The sequence below is a fragment of the Solanum verrucosum genome, unplaced genomic scaffold (assembly GCF_900185275.1).
Source record: "Solanum verrucosum unplaced genomic scaffold, falcon-dt-bn FXZP01000081.1, whole genome shotgun sequence".
NCBI lineage: Eukaryota > Viridiplantae > Streptophyta > Magnoliopsida > Solanales > Solanaceae > Solanum > Solanum verrucosum.
The window spans coordinates 84,927-100,468 of record NW_026020233.1 but is presented as its reverse complement, the minus strand read 5'-3'; the positions used below and the strand labels follow the sequence as shown (position 1 = coordinate 100,468).

The window sequence follows — 15,542 nt, the reverse complement described above, 5'->3', positions numbered from 1 at the left end:
AAATTAAATGAATTGGCTCAAAATAATTTAAATCAGATCAAGATAATTTAAAATTTTCAAGGGAAAATGCATAAATTTCCCTCTGAACCTGTCCTGAAAAGTCAGTTACATGCTTAAACTATTGTGGTGACCTATTACACACCATATTTTATTCAAAGTGATATTAATACCCTCTTAGAAGGTGTCATGGCAGAGAGAGTGTCTTCACCTTCCTTAAGGGTACATGAGAAAAAGAAAATTTATGGTAAAATGACAAATTTAACACGTAACACTATTTTATTGGTCATTATATAATTAAATTATAATTTCTAATACATTAATTATGTAATTTTTTTTAAAATTTTTTCTTTTTATTTGTGACCCCAATTTTTTTAAAGCTTTTACATTTTTAATTTTTTTTTGGAGTTCTTCTTCTTCAACAATTTTTTGTCATCATTGATGATTTCTTCAATTTATCCTCATAGAAGCATATCCATCACTCTACCTTAAAAAGAAATTAAAAAAATAGTGGGGAAGATGTTAATTTCCACTAGAAAGTTAATAATTTTAACTTAAAGTTCATGATTTTTACTCAAACTCGCCGGAGGATTCACCGGGAAAAAATATGAGAAAGATAATGACTTCTATTGAAAATCTTATGACATTTATGCATAAAATTCATGATTACATTGTCTAAATTTTTCAAAAATCCATCGAAGAAAATAATTTCCTATCTTTCTCTTCTTTATTCTCGCCGGAGCACCACCTACAACCATCACAATGTTATTTTTGTCTCAAGCCATCAGTAGTATATTTGATTTTACACACAAAAAATACCAATGAAATGCTTTATTTTCATCCATAATTATCAAGATTTCAAAAGAACTTTTACAAATCTAAAAGTTTTTATTTGTTTTACCGGCAACAATATTGTTCCCCACCACCTAATACCGCCGTTAACATCACTAAACTTCATAATCTTCTTATTGTCTCTTGTTCTCTTTTCAAATTTCTTGTTTTCCCTTTAATTTATGAATAATGAAGAATAAAGAAGAAAGAAATATTAATGTATGGCGAGAAGAGGAAGAATACATAGGTTTCTACTTTTTTGCAAAAGTCTAAGAATATATTAAGAAAAAAAGGTTTAAATAAACTAAAATAATATTATTTGCGTGTCAAAATGTGTGTATAACACTTTTTCACACAAAAAACTAAGATTGTCTTTACCGAAGGTGGAATTAATATCACTTTAAACAAAATTGAGTGTGTAATAGATCGTTATGATAGTTTAAGCCTGTAACTGACTTTTTAAAACAAGTTCAAAGAAAATTTATTCCTTTTCACTTCAAGTAATTATTTTGGATGTATCAAAGTGAATAAACATACTCACGCTCCATGTGACTTCACAAACAAATTAGAGCACATGTCACTATGATATCATGATGACCTCAGATAGAAAAAGGGTGTTATGGACATTTCAAGTAATTATATTGAGTGTGCATTTTCAAAGTAGATAAACATGGTCAAGATGAATATTTTGCGAAAATGGAAGGAACACTTATTACATGCATGCTCTCCGTGACTTCACCAACATTAGAGCACACATCACGATGTCGTCGTCTGATTGAAAAAGGGTGTTATGGACATTTCAAGTAATTATTTTAAGTGGGCATCAAAGTAAATAAACATGCGGTCAAATGAATATTTTACCTTTCATGAGAATTATATTCCCCCCTTTAAATTTGCGTTCAAAACTATTGTTCCACATATTTGATATTGTCTCAAATAATACTTTCTATTTCATTTTATATAATGCTATTTGATTGGGTACGAAATTTTACATACATATTTTTAAAATTATAATATAAACAAAGCATTATACTTGAATGGCGATAGGGGTGTACATAATTGGGTTGGTTCGGGTTTTTCAAATATCAAACCAAACCATTTGTGTAAAAAATTTAAATTTATAAACCAAACCAAACTAATAAAATTCAGATTTTTTCGGGTTTTTCAACCTCGGGTTGGTTTGGGTTTTTCAAATACTAAACCAAATCATTGTGTCAAATTTTTAAATTTATAAATCAAACCAAACTAATAAACCTCGAATTTTTTCTTCAGATTTATGGATTTTTTCAGTAAAGTTTGCATACAAACATATAATTAACTTGTACTCCAAATATTTCTTTAGTTCAACCAAAATACAATTATCTAAGGTGCTTCTTAAGAAAATAACACAAAATATGAGATGAGTACTGATGACACTAAAATATTCAATAAAAAATAATAATGAAATCATCATATATTGCAAAGTCATAATGAAAATGATCATAATTTAAAAGTACTAAATCATGCTAAAATAAGTTTAATAAGTATTAGTTACATTACTAAATATTTAAGAAAAATTAAAATTAGATTATGTATTTTAATTGTTTAAACCAATGTAAAACTAAAGAACAAATATTCAATATTATTGTCATTCTTAGTGTTGAATTGATTTTCTTTTTGTCTTAGTATTAATTTGATTTTGATTTGAGTTTTATTATAATTATCAACATCTATGAACTATAATCTTTATTGGACCATTCCGAATTCTAAGTTTTAAACTTGAAATAATATATTAAAAGATAAAAACTATGAAATAGTATAAGAAATATTTTAAAATTATATCAAAGTAAATATTTTTATGTATAAAATGAAATTTTAAAATTACATATATAATGTCGGGTTAGTTTCGTCTCACGTTGGTTTTTTTTAGTTAAAACCAAACCAACCCAAATATAGTCGGGTTTTTTTTCCGGTTTGACTCGATTTGCGGTTTGGTTCGTTTTTCGGTTCGATTTTGTACATCCCTATATGGCGATATCATGGTATTGATGATAAAATTAATATTTTTATCAAATCAAATTACTTTTACATATAAATGAATATCATAATTTTCAAGACTAATTTCTGAATACGTTCGTTGCACATGTATCCCAGTACAACTTTTTAAAATTACTATAGTTTTATTTCTAAACTCTTTCAAATAGATCATTGTTTTTTGTTGCATTTTCTTAACCAGTTGGCTAAAGACAACGATATTTTTCTTGTCAAAAATAATAAAATGAAAGATAAAATTGTGCTATTTCGAATAGATCATGCGTCATTATATATATATATATATATATATATATATATATATATATATATATATATATATATATGCTAAGTACAAGGTTTTACCTTTCCTATTGTATCGTTCTGATCTAATTTGTTGGATATAATGGTTAATTCTAGAAGATAATTAAATTAGAAAGTAGAGAAATTAGAAAAGAACTAATTAAATTAAAAGATGGAAATAACTCCACAAAAAGATAAACCAAGAATAACAAAAAAGGATAAATCATGGACATTTTCTCAAACAGGAATAGAAGTTCCCAAGAAAGACAAAGGGCCAGTTTCTCTCAAGATAAATTAGGAAACAATATGTTAGCTAGAATAATGAATTCATCCAAACCCAGTAGTAGTCATCAATTAGATGAAATAATAGACGTAGACAAAGATAGAAATTTTCCAACAAAATAGATGAAGACTACTAAATCCACAAGTACTGTATAATACATGACTATTTTCTTCAACAACACAGTTATACAGACATTATAGGGAAGAACAATTGTGTGTATCAGAAAACAATAGTGAAAATATATGTTTAAGTAGCAAAGAATCTATGAAAGAAATACAAAAAAGACGAATGAATCTCATGCATATGGGATTGGTAGTAATAGGACTTAAGGGATTAACTAGGAAAAATTTAGGTACTAAAGTATTAATTACTCTATACGACAATAGATGGTCAGAATCAAAAAGGTCCATAATAGGTTTAACAGAAGTAGATATGACCAACAATGGAGGAATTTTTTACTGTAGTCCAAACTTCATGATAAATTCAAATGAATTTGGTAAATATATAAAAATAGGGATTCAGACTAAAGGTTACGAAGAAATGAACTGCGGAAATAATTAGCCACTAATAGCAATTCAAGGTTCAAAATTAAAATAGATGATGCAGTAGGATTAATGGGAAATAAAGGGATAGAATTAATGAAACCTTTAAAAATAGACTCAGAAGAATATGCAGGTAGAGAATGAAATTTAGAAAAATTATGTAAAAAGAAGTATTAAGACCCAATGACCACCTTACATATACTAATAATAAAGGAAAAACCTCAATCAGGTTCACTGACTACAAATATACAGACCAAAAAGAAATAGATGAAGATTTAGACGACAACGAAACAACCATAAATATGAAAGGAATGAACATTCACATTATAAAAGAAGAAGAATATGAAGTAGATATATCAATAGCAAAGGCCAAAGAAATACATGAATCAGATAAAACAACATTATTTAAATGTAAAGGTTGTAAATTAGGAGGAATATAATTTTCTATAGTAGAACAACACTTTAGAGAATGCAAATTTCGAACAGACAATTTTGGGTATAGACAAAAAGAAGATGCACAAGAAGAAAGCGATGATGAAACAACACGTAGTTTAAAAGAATTAATGGAAACCGCTTCTACAAGTTCAAGCCCCTTTCAAAAGACAACCCTGGTACCACCAGTAGAATATACTATAGGTAATTTACCACGACATCGCGTCTTCAGACAAGACCCGGCCACAGAACCAGAAATATTTAGACCCATAGGAATAAGAATGCCAATAGAAGCTCCTATCAAACTCCAAGATGGAGGAGATAGAGGAAAAATACTAAATATAGCAGCTCATGACCCTCAATTATGGAACGATGTATGGAAAGGAATAGTAGTAGCATACTATATACACCATTATAGTGAAACCGATGCGTAAACTATGTATAGATACATGGAGACCTTTCTAGGAGAATCAATTAAAGAAGTGTGGGAAGCATACAAAGTAGCTTACCCTCAATAATTCCAAGAACTAGTAAACATGAGACCAAACACGTATAATTTTACAAATAAAATACATAGCTTAATAACGGGAGCAGACCCAAATAGTGGATTGGTAGTATTGCAAAAGAATGCGCTAATAAAATTAGAACAGCTTAGCATAACTAATTGGAGCCATATAAAAAATTTCTTAAAAGACTACTTTTACTATTATGCCATAAGTGGAAATGCATTTGATCAGAGTTTAGGAAAAAAGCTTTTCAATAAACTCTCTGGAGCCTTAGGAAGAGATATAGAAGAAAGATGGAATAAAAGAGAAGGTCTAATGCAAAATCCAAATGCAAACTGGTTCATAGGACATAAAATACAGCATGTTATGGAAATACTACAGGAGAAATGTACGAATATACAATTACAAAAATAATTAAAACAGAATGAGACTGATTTTTGTAAGAATATATATACAACACAAAGTTATGATCAAAGTAAACCACAGAGAAATTACAGAAAAACATATCAAAATACCTAAGAATACAAACCTAGGAAAAAGTACTATCTAAGGAAATCAACGGCAAGAAAGCCTTACCTAAATAAAGATAGACATGTAAGAAAAAATAATAATAATAGAATTTACAAAAATAGACTAGCTTGTTTTACATGAGGAAGGGAAGAACATCTAGCTAGTACTTGTCCAGGTAGAAATAACAGTAGAACACGAAATGCCCAGCTTATAGAAGACTTCCAAGAGACCCTGATAAATGTAGATGAATATAAGTCAGATAACGAGAGTATATATTCGGTAATAAGCATAGATGCCGTAGAAGGAGGAAGACAAGATCTTATCTGATTCAGAAGAAGAAACTTTAATAAACGAAATAGGATTAAAAAAGATAGACTTAAACATAAAAGATTATACCTTTGTTAATATACAATGTGATCATCAACTTTGCAAAGGGAAAGGATTAGATAGTCAACGATACTTTAATTGCACAGGATAGCCAAGTAAAGACAAAAGAGCCAATTGCGTAAATTGCTGTGTAGAAGGTTGCATTCGGTGCATTGACAAAATATTCAATATTAAGATCATAGATGAGATAGTAATCACAAAAGAAAAAACATTAAAATTATTAGAAGATAGAATAGATAATTTAGAAGAAAGAATGAGTAAACTAGAAAAAGGGGGAAATGTAGCAATAGGAAAAGGCCTGGAAGACACCATGGAAGAAGAAACCATGGAAGACACCAGCCAAATTAATCATAAAACATCAGAATCAGAAATAGAACTTCTAAATGAAAAAGAAGACTACAAGTCTTTTGAAGGATTAATATGTAACGAAGACAAGAAAATTAATACCATAAAAATCTTAATTAGAATAAGGATTCAGGATTGTGAAATAGAAACCCTAGCCTTAGTAGACTCAGGATGCACAAAAAGTATAATAAATAGAAGTATCCTGCATCTAGATGTAATAAAAGAATTTTCAGAACCACAAAGCGCCATGCAAATGGATGGATCCTCAAATGTATATAAGCATTATGCTAATAATGCACAAATAAATTTTTTAAACACATGTGCAGACTTTTATAACTCACGTATAAGTTGGAAAAGATATATATGGGTTAGAGATTTAAATATTAGAGTAGACTTTGTCTTAGAATTAGACTTCTTGTTACATAACAATGGATTGTCTCCTTACTAGAGATGGAGTAATCTTCTCTAAAAATACTACTCAGACCGCAATACCAACGGAATCCATTCCAACAAGATCTAGGTATCTTGAAAATAAGCCTAACACAAATTCCTCGAAATGCACTAAAGGAGAAGAATACACTTGTATTAAGATACATATTATAGATGAGAAAGAAAAAATTGAAGAAATCGAATTATTAGAGATGAGCCTTTTAGATGCACATATAGAAAAAAGATATAATTTAATAGAAATAAATACAGAACTTTACAATTTCAAAAGAGGTTTACAACATATATGAGTAACAAAAAATCAGAAAGATCTAGATAAAGTAATTTTCATTCTAGATAAGTTAGAAATAATTGGAGACAGACCCCTGAAGCACTGGGAAGCTAATCATATAACTTGCAAACTTGACATCATTAACCCAGAATACACTGTTAAAACGGCCTCGATAGAATCAACGAATGCAGACCTGAAAGAGTTCGAAGACCAGATAAAAGAATTATTAAAATTAGGAGTAATAAGAAGATCAACTTCAAGACATAGGTCAGCAACATTTATGGTAAGAAATCATAGCGAAATAGTCAGAGGAAAGGCTAGAATGGTAATAAATTATAAGAGACTTAATGACAATACTAGAATGGATGGCTATAAGCTACCAGATAAATCAAAACTAATAAATCGAATACAAGGAATAATTTTTTTTAGCAAGTTTGATTGTAAATTTGAATATTGGCAAGTTAAAATGCATGAAGACAACATAGAATGGACTGCTTACTTGCCCAGAAGGACACTTCGAATTGTTAGTGATGCCATTTGGATTAAAAATAGCCCCTCCAATTTTCCAGAGAAAAATGGATAATATTTTTAGGGAATATAAAAATTTTACTCTAGTATACGTAGATGATATCTTAGTATTTAGTCATACTATTAATGAACACTTAGGACATTTACAAACAGTATTTAAACTATTAGTAGACAATGGAATAATCATTAGTAAGAAAAAGTTGGAGTTATGGAAAAGCCTCATAAAATTTTTAGGGCTAGAAATTGGAAATGGAAAAATAAAATTACAACCTCATATAGCCAAAAAGTCTTAGATATGCCAGATAAATTAGACAACACTAAAGAATTACAAAAATTTCTAGGAATCTTAAATTATGCAAGAAACTTCATAAAAGACCTAGGAAAGATAGCATGACCTCTATAGTAAAAAATAGCGCATGGACAAAAGACTTTCAATACTGAAGATATAAGATTAGTTCAAAAATTAAAACAAATGGTTAAAAACATACCAGATCTATCTCTCCCATCAGAAACAGACTATCCAATAGTAGAAACATATGGAAGTTTAAAAGGATGGGGAGCGGTATTAAAAACAAAGAAAAATAAATATGAAGACAAAAAAGATGAAAAAATCTGCGCTTATCAAAGCGGAAAATACAAAGAAAATGGAAATATGAGCAGTATAGACGCAGATACTAGCGATAATTTACGGTCTAAACAGTTTTAAAATATACATTATAAATAAAAAAGAAATCCTAGTACGAACTGTTTGCGAGGCCATTGTAAAGTTTCACCAAAAAGTAAATGGGAAAAGTAGTAGTAAGAGATGATGGTTAAACTTTCTAGACGCTACTTCAATAAATAATATTACTCTAGAACATATAAAAGGAAAGGATAATTCTTTAGCAGATCAACTTAGCAGGCTTATAAAAACTAACTATTTGGTTTCAGCATGAATACAGGAAAAGACAAAGCAAGAGCTTCAAGCTCAAGCAGTGCTACAACCCAAAGGACAAAGACTTATATTTACAGACTCTGTTGAGAAACACTTTGTTTAAGCCACAGACAAAATTGGAAGAAGCAAGACTAAATACCCCAAGCATAGAAAGATTATATTTTGGAAAACAAAATTTGATATTCTATCCCCCATCTAACCTAAGTTTTCGAGTAAAACCAGAAACAAAAATAGATAGACCTCAAAGATATTTAATAGATAACCTATGGATAGCTTGCAATAAAATACCACGAGACAATAACTATTTCATTTCCGTACTAAATTCACTATGCCATTATTTTACCGAAAAACTGAGAATAAAAAGTTCAAATTCGATGTGGTGGTTCAAGGAAGATTAGAAGGTATTTTTTCGACATGGACTGAGGTAATAGACTCGATAAAATATTTCCCAACCCCCCTCTTCAAAGGGTTCGATGATTTAAACGAAGCCTTAGACTATGCAAGAGGAACTTTGGGGCCAAATTACTTCATAAGTCCAGCATTAAGACAAACCACAAGTCCCTTTATACAATAGAATATCAAGAAAGACACGGACAAAATCATATTTTTTGATAATTGTTCTTCGATGACAGAAGGTTTTAGAAGACAAAATCAAAATATTGACAGACTTGAAAAAGAAAAGGAAAGATTGACCCAACATGTCCCCTTACTAGAAGAAAGAATAAAGATCTTACAGTTTGATATCAACCAAACAATACCATTACAAAAACCAAAACCAGACAATTCTAAAGAACAAAAGAGTTCTCCATCTCATTTCAAAATGGGTAAAACGGGTGTGCATTTCCCAAAGAATGTAGAAAGAGCTACCCTAATCAAGCAAAGAAAACAATTGGTAATAATAGAATCAAAGTACAAGAAAGTTGGAAAAAAAAAATTATATCACTGATAAGAGAAACTATAGTGTGAGACTACATACCTACTAACCTTCTACTCTAATTCTCGACCTCCATATCCTCCTATCTAGAGTTATGTCCGCGGTAAGCTATGAGTGTTTCAAGTCTTCTCAATACTTCTTCGGCCTATCCCTATATCTTATAAAATCCACTACAATTAACCTCTTGCATTTAAGCCTTTATATACAAGAACCATCTAAGCCTCGCTCTCCTCATCTTATCCACCACAGAGGCCACACACATCTTATCCCAAATATCTTCCTTCCTAATCTTATCACTTAGTAATCTTGTCTAATTGACAACATACATACTGTGAGTGAAAAATACCTATTCTTAGCCCCCCAATTTAATTTATACTCAATGTTGGTTTATTGTTTTGCAACTTTGTTCGCTTTAGACCCAACATCACTCGTACGTGATTTAGGTTGAAAAGATCGCATATGAATTTAGATATTTTTGTCTAAATTATGATCTTGTGAAGGACAAGCATTGAGCATTTTTTCCTGAAGTTTAATTTGGTATGAGTTGTCAAGTCCAATTTGAGATCTTTTCTAGAGTTATGGGGTGATTCTTAACTTTAGATATTTTTGACCGAAGCTGTGTCCTTGACGAGGTCAGTGGAGATTTTTTTACTAAATTATGGACCTGAGAAGATCAAACTTCGAATATGTTTGATTGAGGTTATTACCTTAGCAAGACTTCACATATATAATGGCTTGTAAAGATTAGTTCCAGACATTTTTACTGAAGTATGTCCCTTGAATGAAAGCCAAATTTAGATATTTTGGCATAAGGTCAGGGCATGTATTTGCCCCAAATTCATACACATGTGATCGAAATTCAATAAGCCAATTGAAGCAAAAAAAAAAAAAAAAGCGCTAAAAGTTTTGTGCAAATTTTAATTAAGTAGATTGATTTTCTAATTCTGTAAATTTTTTTACCAAATCTAAATAGTGCACATAATATTTTGTTTGGGTATCTGAATTTAGATAAAAGTATTAACTTTACGTTTATGGATTATCTATAAATGATTATTTTTTGTCAGTTGACCTAATTCAAACATATATGACGACGGGTGGTTGCAATGGTGGTGTTGCTAAAGGAGTAGTTTTTTCTGAAGCTTGTTAAAAGAGGGTGCCCGTTAAACAATTCTAAAATTGGATACAACTTAAATGACAATTTCAAAATAGCTGCCTTGTGAAACTTTTATATATATATATATATATATATTTGCCTCTTAAATTGACCTACACAATACAAATACGAACTAATTAAGCCTCAATGTTGGGCTTGGTCCAAGTTCTAGAACTTTCTGCACACAGGTAACAATACAACCTACAAAGCAGGTGCCTCGTGAAACTTCTACATATTAGCCCCTTAATTTTGATCAACACAATACAAATACCAACTAATAGAGCCTCTATGTGGGGCTTGGTCCAAATTCTAGAACTTTCCGTACACAGGTAACAATACAACCTACAAAATAGGTGCCTTGTGAAACTTTTACACATTTACCCCTAAAATTGACTTATGTGATGCAAATACGAACTAATCTAGCCTCAATGCAAGCCACGTCCAAGCTGTAGAATCGGCCACACACAACTAACAATACAACCTATAAAACACGTGCCTCGTGAAACTTTTACTCATTTTCCCCTTAAATGAACCGACATGTAAATACAAACTAATCGAGCTTGAATGTGGAACCATCCCCATACAACTAACAAAACAACCTACTATAAAACAAGAGATTCACGAGTTTTTTACGCATTTACCCCTTAAATGAACCTACACTGTAAATACGACCAAATCAAGCCTCAATGTGGGCCCTAGTCCCAAGCTCTGGAAACTTCCTCACAAAGCTAACAATACAACCTATAAATTAAACACCATCCTTCTACAAAAAAATTTCCTCTCTCTCGTCAACTTTCAGTAAACTATAGGTACGAATATGGAGGTGACATCGGAGTTATTTCCATCTGTCGAAGGGCTAACCCCAACTGAAGCCAGAGCAATGAATCTTCCTTATATTTTCCGATTCGCCATCTCTAATTCACGACATGAATTTGTACATACTGTTGTGGTACTGGTGAATGCAATAAACAACTCAATCTCCTTCATCCAAGTTCGTCCTATTAATGTAGAACCTATTTTGGAAGAGGTTGTACCTGCATCAAGATTTTCCATTGAAGCGATACCGATGGTTAAGGTTTTAGGTGAAGGGATTGATTGTTCTATATGTTTGTCGGGTTTTGAAATTAGCGAGGAAGCTAAGGAGATGCCTTGTAAACATCATTTTCATTCGATTTGTATTGACAAGTGGTTGGGGATAAATGGATCGTGTCCGATCTATAGGTATAAGATGCCAGTGGACGAACAATGTGAGAAGAAAGATGAAGAAAGTGGTGGAGATGAAGGGTGATGATGGTGGAAGTCATATGGAGGAAGATGGAGTGAAGTTTATTTTTCATGTTATCATTATACCAGAGACTACACACTTAACAGTGTCGATAACAGAAGTGCATAGGCGTTCCGATGAGATGTTGTTAGAGGTTGGAGATTGCGTTGTATACGAAGATGTATCCGAAGCTGGAAATGGCGATGAATCCGAAGCTGGAAATGGCGATGAATCTCAAGCTGGAAATTAATGTATCCGAAAATGGAGATGGCAATGAATTTGAAGCTAGACATGGCAATGTATCCGAAGCTCAAGATGGAGATGGCGGAGATGACGATGAATCCGAAACTCAAGCTATGGTCATTAATAACAATTAATTTAGTTATTTTCCTTATTCGTTTTCGGAAATAAAAAAAGTTGTTTGAACAAAATATTGTGCAATTTTAATTAGGATGACGAAGCTAATGGAGATGACCTAGCTCAAGATATAGTCATTGACAACAAACAGTTTGATTTTTACTTATTTGTTTTGGGTTTGTTCTAGTTTAATAGAACTGAACTATTAAGATTTCCCTAGAGCCTGATTAGAAAGTTGACACCAATATGTTAGACTTACTAGTATAAGTAAGGAAGCTTTTACCTATATATATTGATTGTGGCGAGTGCATTGACAAATTGAATTATCAATTGCTCTATTTAAATTTCAAAAATATTGATGTTGCATATTTTCCCCAATTTTTCTTTGTTTTTCCACATCTCCAAGTTGACCATGATAAGAGCTATGTTTTGTATATCCCATTGAGAGGTTTAATCCTCCACTAATTCTACAAAGTGCATATGGTATTTAACATAGGAGCATTGATTCCCATTTCCTAGTAGTAGTGATCCAAAGAAGCTCCACAATTGCCTATACAAATAGATGCTCTAAAGATTCACGACAAGCGTTACTATAACATTTACTAACACTTGTTTACCAAATTTAGTTAGATTTCATTAGAAGGTAATTTCCTTTTCAACAATCTCCAAGAGAGGAATGATATATTAAATGAAACTTTGCTATGTCACACATGGTTTATAAAGTTCATTCTAGGGTAGGGAGTCAGTGATGATTTGTCACACTCTCTTATTGGAAAAATTACTGCCCATAGAGTGTTTTCAGACCTCTTCTCCCATATGTTCACTTCAATATGACATTAACAGTACTTTCTAGTAGGATGATATTCAATTTGGTGGGTGTATACCAGGTGTGGGTAAGTTTTTCCCATAGACATTCCTTTCACAAAATTAAATCACTTTGATTTTCAGTTATGAGGTTGGATACTAAATAACTTTTGAGATAATATATAACTAAATAAATAATTTGTTTTTTTCGGTTTATCAATTTTGTTTTTCTAAATCTGAATCAAACAAAAAAGAGTAATTGAATTCTTAACTCAAAACCAAACAAAAACCAAAATAATAAAAAAAAAACCAATTCAAATTAATTAACATTCGGTTCGATTTGGTTTGATTTTTCAATTTAATCAGAAAATGCATACCCTACTCTTTAGTGATACAATTGATAAGGCAGTTAATCAAGTTCATGTCTAATTTAGCTTGTTGTTGGTTAAAGATTTTTAATCAAAATATTTGATGGTTGTTTTTTGTATGTTATCCTCCCCTTGAATCCATTTTCCTTTGGTTTTTGATTCTATATGGAGACTCAACTTGTTTCTTTTCTCTTTGATCAAATTGTGAAAATATTTGTTGTTACAGTCCCCTTGTTCAAACCAATCATTTTTTTTTAATAAAACCATCCGTCCAGTTATCCTGGGATGATGAGGGGTTAGGCATAGACACCTACCTCATTTATTAATATCCAAAAGATACAAAAGAAGAGTAGGGAGGTGTGTCTTGCCTCATTAAGGAGCAATCAAAAAAATTAACTTGTTCAAACCAATCTACTTGTGTCCTGGTAGTATCAGAATTATCATCAATGTCTTTATCATAATTTGTTGCCCTTGACCGGTCACTCAAGGGGTTGTTTGGTAGGGTGTATTATAAATGTTTGCATTCATTATGCTAAGATGGTTTGGTGTATTAAAAATAACATGCATGCATTGCATAATTTCTCAAAAAATATTTTCTTACAAAAATACCCTCCACAACTATGATGGAAAGGATGTGGAAAAGGCTTTGAGGGAACAATAGTATTTTTAATCATGTATAAAAATTCTTTGAATTATTAATGGGAAAAGGCATAAATTGCCCCCTAAACTTGTACCCAAAAATCACTTACACACTTTAACTAATGGGGCAATCTATTACACACCTTAAGTACATAAAAATGTATTTATTTCCCCCTTCCATCACCCAACCCAGGACATTATGCATTGAGTGAGAGCCACTCGCCTCCTAGTGAAGCCACGTAGTAAAAGACCCCAACCTGATTGATTTGACCCAAACCCGTTTCTTTTTACCCAAACCTGTTTCTTTTCACCCAAATTCATTTTATTTTACCCTAGTCCATTTATTTCACCCACCCATTTCGTTTCTCTAAGAACACCAAAACCTAATCGAAAATTTCGTCCGTAAATCCTAATTTTAGCTAAAGATTTCTTCGATTCTGTAGTGTTTTTGAAGCATCCTTGTAGTTTTAATCATCTAATCAAGTTTTCAATGTCATATTTGAAGAACATTTGTGTATACAATCGAGGCGTTCATCGTTTGGTGGAAGCAAATCGGTGGTTACTAGGGTTTGGTGGTTACAATCGAGGTGTTCATCGTTCATAGTGTGTTGTCGTCTCCATATCTGAAGACATCTCTAGGGTTACTTCATAGTTCATACTTTTTAGCTTAGGGTTATTTCGTCTTTTTTTTTTCAAGTTTACTATATGTCGTTTTTCATTCACATGATTCCCCTTTGTTGTTGTATGAATTTTGTTGTTGTATGTGTTTTGTCGTTGTTGTTGAGGGTCAACTGTTAACATTATTTTCAGGTTAAAATGTCTTTTGAATTGATACCTTTGAGATTTTACCACGGTGATGTTATGAAGATTGGAAAGAAAGGATACAAGGGGAAACCATATCATGGTGGAGGAGTTTATGTGTTCTTAGATGTTGATATAGATAGGTTGTCTTATTTTGAATTGAGGGATTGTCTGAAAGAGTTGGGGTATGAACTTGGACAATGTGTGATGTATGTGAAACTTCCTAGAAGTACTGTTATGTTAGAAAATTAAATCTGACTATGATACTACTTTAATTGCTAAGTGTTTGAGTCATGGAGATATTTTGGACTATTTTGTGTGTCACTTTGTCGTTGATCCAGTTTTGGTCCCACCTTCATTGGAATATGGGGAAAGTGGAGTAGGTGAGGGAGTATCTCAAAACAGTAGGCCTAATGCATCTTTTGATGCTGAATTAGAACCAACACATGAGGCCTAAGAAAATGTCTCAAACTCTGTCCCTGCCAATTCAAATACATATTCCCATGTACACTATTTCACTGCTCCAAATACTGCTCCTCCTACTCATCAAACTCCAACCCCTATCCATCCTTCTACTAATCCAACTGTTGACCCTGTCCATCCTTCCTCTGATCCAATTCATATCCCTGTCCTCCTTCTAATGAACAAGATTCAGATAGAGAATCATTGGATGGGGGATTTAATGGGAGTGATGTAGATAATGAGCTAAGAAGTTTTAGGGAGGAAAGGAGTAAAAGAAAGAGAAGGAAAATGGGAGAAAGAGCTCCATTGCCTGATCATGTCAAGTTAGGAACATAAAAAAAAAGGGCCAGATGTTGGGTATGATGAATTTACAGGTGGTAATATAAACAACTTAGAAGGCAAGCTAGCTAGCGATGAGCCTTACTATCCCTCAG

The 15,542-nt window shown here is 31.8% G+C and overlaps 1 pseudogene; it reads left to right on the top strand.

Annotated features, from left to right (window-relative positions):
* Nucleotides 1-11,230: 11,230 nt before the first annotated feature.
* Nucleotides 11,231-15,103, top strand: LOC125832767 (RING-H2 finger protein ATL3-like; annotated as a pseudogene).
* The last annotated feature ends 439 nt before the right edge of the window (nt 15,104-15,542 follow it).